Genomic DNA, 6,008 nt, shown 5'->3' with positions numbered 1-6,008 from the left:
AGAGTTTGAAGGGGGGGGGGGGGGGGAGGGGGGGAGGAGGGGAAAAAAAATGGTTTCCCACATATAATCTGAACTCAAAGCACTGGAATTTCCATGAATCTCTGGGCTGCAACAGTTCACAAAATTATGTTTGTAATCCACTTATGTCTCTTATGGTGGGTAAAAATAAAGTCTTTTTTTTTTTTTCCTTCAGTTTGGGTCCCCAAACACCCGTGAGATAACAAGGAACTGTAGGGACTAACTGCATATATTGGATTCAAATATGTCACTCAACTGATTGAAAGGCTCCACTGATCTAACAGGCAAATGTCTTCTATTATCCTTTCCTTTCTTTGTAGCTTCAGCTACAGCTTTGTAGCTTTTTTTTCCCTACCTAATTGTATTCCTGGAGTTCAAGGGGGTAGCCAGTGTACTTCTTGAAAACAATACTGCTTACGCTGGGCTAGATGGCCCATTTTTAGCTTGCTAATGCAACTAAAAACTTGTTGAAGATGAAAAACTCATCAGCCAATCACATTACATCCCAATTAATAGCAGGTTTTCCTCTTCTGATAGCAAGATAACTGATTAAAGCCCTGTAATACACCCTAGAAAGCCTATCTATTTGGTGTCTAATTTGCTTCTCCCTCTCTCTAGCAGGAATCCCAGAGTAGCTGGAGGAGCAGAAGGTGGAATATGAAGTAGTTGATCTGTGTTGAAGGATTCCCGTTAGCTGTCCAGGCCATTAGAGCAGTTTAGAAGTGTTCGATTGCCTCATTGAAGATGAATCCTATTAGCAGTTCAATGCAGTTGTAAGCCTAGAGAACAGATCCATTTCAAACTGGTTAAACAGTAAGTAAAGCCTCAACAATTTCATTTACCTAGAACAGTTCCTCTCTGCAGGAGTCACAGTGGGATGTGGAAGAAAAGACCCTGCATGTGAAGAGGTATTTGCATCAGGAAGTTCCAGTAAGAAGCCGCTGAATGGCAAGAAGTATTTGCCTCAAAAAAATCTTAGGAAGAAGGAAAAATCCTTAGACATGGGTTTGCTCTTTAGGTTAATAGTTGTAGTAAAATGGAAAAGGAGTATGCTGTGTTATCTTACTGTATCTGTTCTCTGTCAGTTCTGCTTGCAGCAGACCAGGGGCTGGCTCCTGGAGAATGCAGTTAGGTAGCAAGAAAGGTTCCGGCCTTGGTTCATAAATGTTTCCTGTTTTACAGCATTTAGACTCTAGGTCTTGTAAGCAAAGGGAGTAAGCACCCAAGGGGAGGTGATGTCAAGTTAAATCCCAAATGCTGTATTTTTCCTCTGCTAAGCCACACACATTGCTTAGCAGTCATTCCAGGAGTATGTTGCCAATATATCCTCTAGATCCTCAGCTTGAGCTCCAGAGATGACAGCTGCAGAGATTCTTGTCTCTGATACACAGGAAAACAGGGAAAGCTTTTTCCCCTTTCCCCAGGTATTATTAGCAGGTGTCCCTCTCATAATGATCACAGTGATGCTTGAAGCTCGAAGGTGTTTTTTTATTAGCATTAAGTATTTAGTTAAACAGGTTAAGCCCTACCTCTGTAGCTTGCAAAGTCCAAAATTTAATCAGTAGACGAATCCTTATACTCAGCAAATGGATCTAGATTTGGAAAACCTTGTGCAAGTTCAGTGCCTGGGTACACATTATTATTTTTCTTAATTAGGCCTCACCAGATTACTAAGCTTTCTAATATCGCATAAATTGTATCATCTAAGTTATTAGCCTATTAATGTTACAAGGAAGGTTTTTTTCTTTTTAGAAAGAAAAGCGATCATTAAAAAATTGTTCAGTTGGTTGGAGAAAGTCGAAAATGCAGTTTCTTTTCTCCTAAACTGGCTGAGTCCATGCCACATAGGAAGTCCCACCCCCAGTGCACATCATTGCCATGATCCAAATTCACGCTGGAATGAGACTGAGATGCACATCCTTTTCTAGCTGGCTGTGAAACTCTTTTCACGTGAAATAGTCCAAAGGCCCTGCTGGGGGATGCTGCTCTCTCCCCTTCGGTGTGCTACAGCCAAAGCTCTAGTCTAGTCTGCCTCAAAATGGCAGTACGCTTGCTCAAAACTATTCACCAATGCAATAGTTCTAGCAAGGATAACCGCATATTTACAAATACAGTTTCACCATGATGCCCAAGTAGCATTATCCCATGTTAGAGACCAGGAGCTAGAACAAGGAGAGTTTGAATGACTTTCCAAAGTCCCCTAGTAGAACCAGTGGCAGATTCATAACTGAGTCTGTGCTTCTGACTGCTAGTTAGAAAATCGGAGGTATGTATCCTCAGGCTACAGGCTACTGTTTGTTCTTTGCATCAACATCTTTGTTTTAATATTTCTGCCACATGTATATATAAAATGGCCATAAATACTCAGGGAAAATCAATTAATTATAAGCTAAAATACTGAACTGTGAAGTATGGCCGTTGGGAATGTAGCACACAAACTTCTCTGACAGTTACACTGTGGGGACAGTAATCTGTAGCAGAAGAGTGAAGTAAACAGGTGGGGGGGAAATAATCTCTTAAATCAGACAGTGTCAATACTGAAAAGCTTTTTGGTTAGTTGCAAGGGTTTGATTCAGCTGAGCTGAAGGAAATACTTTTTTTTTCAGTGATCAATCCATATTGAATCCCTTGTGCAGTAAGCAGCCATAGAAAGGTTTTGTGGAATTAGTATTATACATCACACATTCAATCCCTTTGTGAGTGTTGAAAGCATTGTCATTCTTCTAATCACTATATCCTATCTTTGATCCACAACAAATATGCACACCCAGCTCTACTAATCTCCATTATGATTGTGAGATATCTGTATTTGCCAGTACTATGCCAGCAGAAATAGTTAAAATTTTTCTTCCTCCTATGATTTTGGGCTTTGCTTTTTTTTTCTCTCCCGATTGAAACACAGTATTTAAATAATGGCATTTCCTTTCTAATTCAAAATAAAAATAAATAAAAAGTTGGAAACAAGATGGAGCCCTTTTATTTAAAACTGTATTTATAATGAGAAAATCACTTGGTCATTTTGAGTGATCATGAATCCCAGATTTATTTTTTAGTATGACGTGACTGTAATATTTCCAGATACGTGCCATTTTATTACATAGCCCAAGAGAAATTACATGAGTTACTTCTAGAAGCCCATCACACATAGCCTTTATTATAGGCACAAGGTCAGAGACACTCCTGGCTTTGAAGAAGGCTGTAAGCAATAAACGGAGAAATTACAGCTAAACACCTGCCGAAGTCTTTGCTGGTCTCAGCCCTTTACTTCTTTTAGTTTTAAAATTTGATCATATTATCTCTGCTGTCTGTTGTCTTTCAGTTAATACAGCAGATTTTCCAGTCGGCTATTCCAGCCCAACTCTTCTGTTCTCTTAGGACAACAGCTTGACTGTGGATATATAGATGTAGATATATATGTGTGTGTTTGTAGATCTCATAGGTTTCACAGCTAGAAGACTCAGTGTTACGGGACATAGAAATCCCATTTAATCACAAGAAAAATCTTCACATCTGATCAGTTTCTTCAGCAAAAGGAAATGCCCTGCGAAGGGTGAGGAGAGGTGTCTGCGGAGGCTGAAGTTCCAGCTACCCCAAAGGATAATGTTAAAAAAGATTTAAAGGATTTCTGGCACAGGATGGGTGGTGATCCTTGATGTTGATCCTGAAAAGGGGAAAAGGATTGTTTGTTCAATGGTTAATAGGAAAGCCACCTGATCCAGCTATGAAATTGTTGGGATGGAAGAGAGGATCTCTCTCTTTTGGAGGAACTGAAGGAAAGGTCAGGTGTTGGATTCCCTCCCAATCATCCCAGCTTAAGTCACTACCTAAAAAGGAGTAAACGTGAAACCGCATGCACTGCAGAAATACTTTGGCAGCTGCCTTATTGGCTGGGGGGGGGTGGAGGAGGAATGAATTACATCTGATTCTTCCTTGTCTCACCAGTAGTTACAGAGAGAACTGAGCAAACGTGACAACAGAAGGGAATGCACATGGTGAGCTAAGTGACCTTCCTGATGTCATTTCTTTAAATCTGCTCAGCAGGGAGATTCACCCTTGAAACGCTTGAAGCAGCAGCAGAAGCTTAGGCCAACTGCTGGGGGGACCAACCACTCTCCAAAATACTGAACAGCTGCTGCCCCTGAGGAGTCCTAAAATGTTACCGAATCCAGACCTTCCTCTACTTTCCCATAGACGCTAGTTGACTATCCTATTTTATGGGTCTTGCTTATGATTTTAGGGTGTTACCAGTTGATATTCACATTCTCACATTTCAATGTAAACTACAGAACGTGTTACATAGGGCCTCCAGGCATCCTTTTCCAGGGCAAACATCATTTTTGCTATACATAGGTTAGTGTATGTCCCCTGATGGAGTAAATGGCCAAAGTGTTTCTTTATACATGTGATTGTGCTGCCACACATCCCACGATTGCTGGGTGTCCATGTTAATACAGCTCAAGAAAATGTGCAGTTAATTCAGCCTGAATTAATTTATGCTCTAGGAACTGCAAGCTGGGTAAAGCTATGGAACTGCTCCCTGGGGAGGAGTTTAAATAAGCCAGCCTTGATTTTGTACATTTGATTCTTCAGAGCTGAAGCCAGGCAAGAAAGCCATTTGTGACGGACACTGGTCTCTCCCAGTGCTTTTCCGTAAAACTGCTGTAGAGACAGAGGCAGGGAAATTAATAATTCTTTGCAGGTAAAGGAGAATGGAGCAAACCATTTGAAAATATGGTGCTATGCAGTGGAAGAAGGGTAGCATTCCTCTGCTCTCCATCACTCAAAATCCAAGTTACCAAACCAAGTCCACCTTCTGCATAGGAAGGTCAGTTTGCAGAAGAACTGGAGTATTATATTGGCATGAATATTACAAACAGTTGATCAGCTTTGCATTTCTTGTCCAATACAGCAATATTTGGTTTACATGAGTAAAACAGATGTTCTCATAGAGAACTCACTGCAGGTTTTGGAGAAGCAAGACTCATGGAGAGTGGAAATACCTTTTGTTCAACCAGCAGGTATTGATGGGAAAAAAAAAAGGGGGGCAGACTTTGGTCCATGAAGTCACTTGGGCAACTTTAACAAAGAAATAATTCTAGGATTCATGCAGAAGTGTCTCTCCTACCAAGCTTTGTTTCTTATACCGGTTTATACAGATTAACTGCACTCACTGTCTCAGTTTGCTTTCTTGCTTCCTTATATGTGTATTGCAAAAAGTCTGTGTATGTCCTGAAATACCATTTTTGCAATTTGGATAAGATTCGACAAAGTGGGTGCCATTGGTGTATATCTGTTTATCTCTGTGCATAATCAAATTCCCATCTCCTCTGGTACTGTTTCTTGTATGCCATATTACTGCAGTTACTTTAAAACAAAACAAACCACCCAAAACTTTAAAAAATATATCGAGTAATTGCATAAGAATTGGCACGCTGATTGAAATAAACAACAGAGGCATTTCCATTTACATTTCTGTAAATCATAACATAAATAAAACACCCAATAATTGAAATAAATATATACATGGCTGCTCTTGAGTCAAATGAGAAGTATCAAATGCATTTATTTTTACATAAAGTAAGTAGAGCACACTTGGCCAATCACGCACTGCGGTGTGGGCATCCTGCCAACTGGAGTTCTGCAAACAGCATACACACATCTAGCCCTACTAGCAAAAATAAAGTGATTGTATGCAATGCGTCGTGACTTACCTAGTTACAAACTGTTTTGTTACAGTAAAGAGAAAGTAAACAAGACAGCAGAGGTTTCTTTACTCTCATCTCTTCAACCATCGGATATTAACTTGTTTGTAATTTTTCATTTTGTTATTTGTGCTTCTTTCTCCTTTAACTGATCTGATACATGAGTATTTTCGGGGGGGAGTATTATTTTTTACGTCGGGAGTGTCGTTCAAGTCACTACATGCGGAATGATGCCTAGAAAAATGAAATGCATTGAATTGCAATGAAATTTAAGGAAAAATAAAATAA

This window comes from Aptenodytes forsteri, unplaced genomic scaffold (assembly GCF_000699145.1).
Source record: "Aptenodytes forsteri isolate BGI_AS27 unplaced genomic scaffold, ASM69914v1 Scaffold193, whole genome shotgun sequence".
Taxonomy (NCBI): Eukaryota; Metazoa; Chordata; class Aves; order Sphenisciformes; family Spheniscidae; genus Aptenodytes; species Aptenodytes forsteri.
This window is presented reverse-complemented; position numbering follows the sequence as displayed.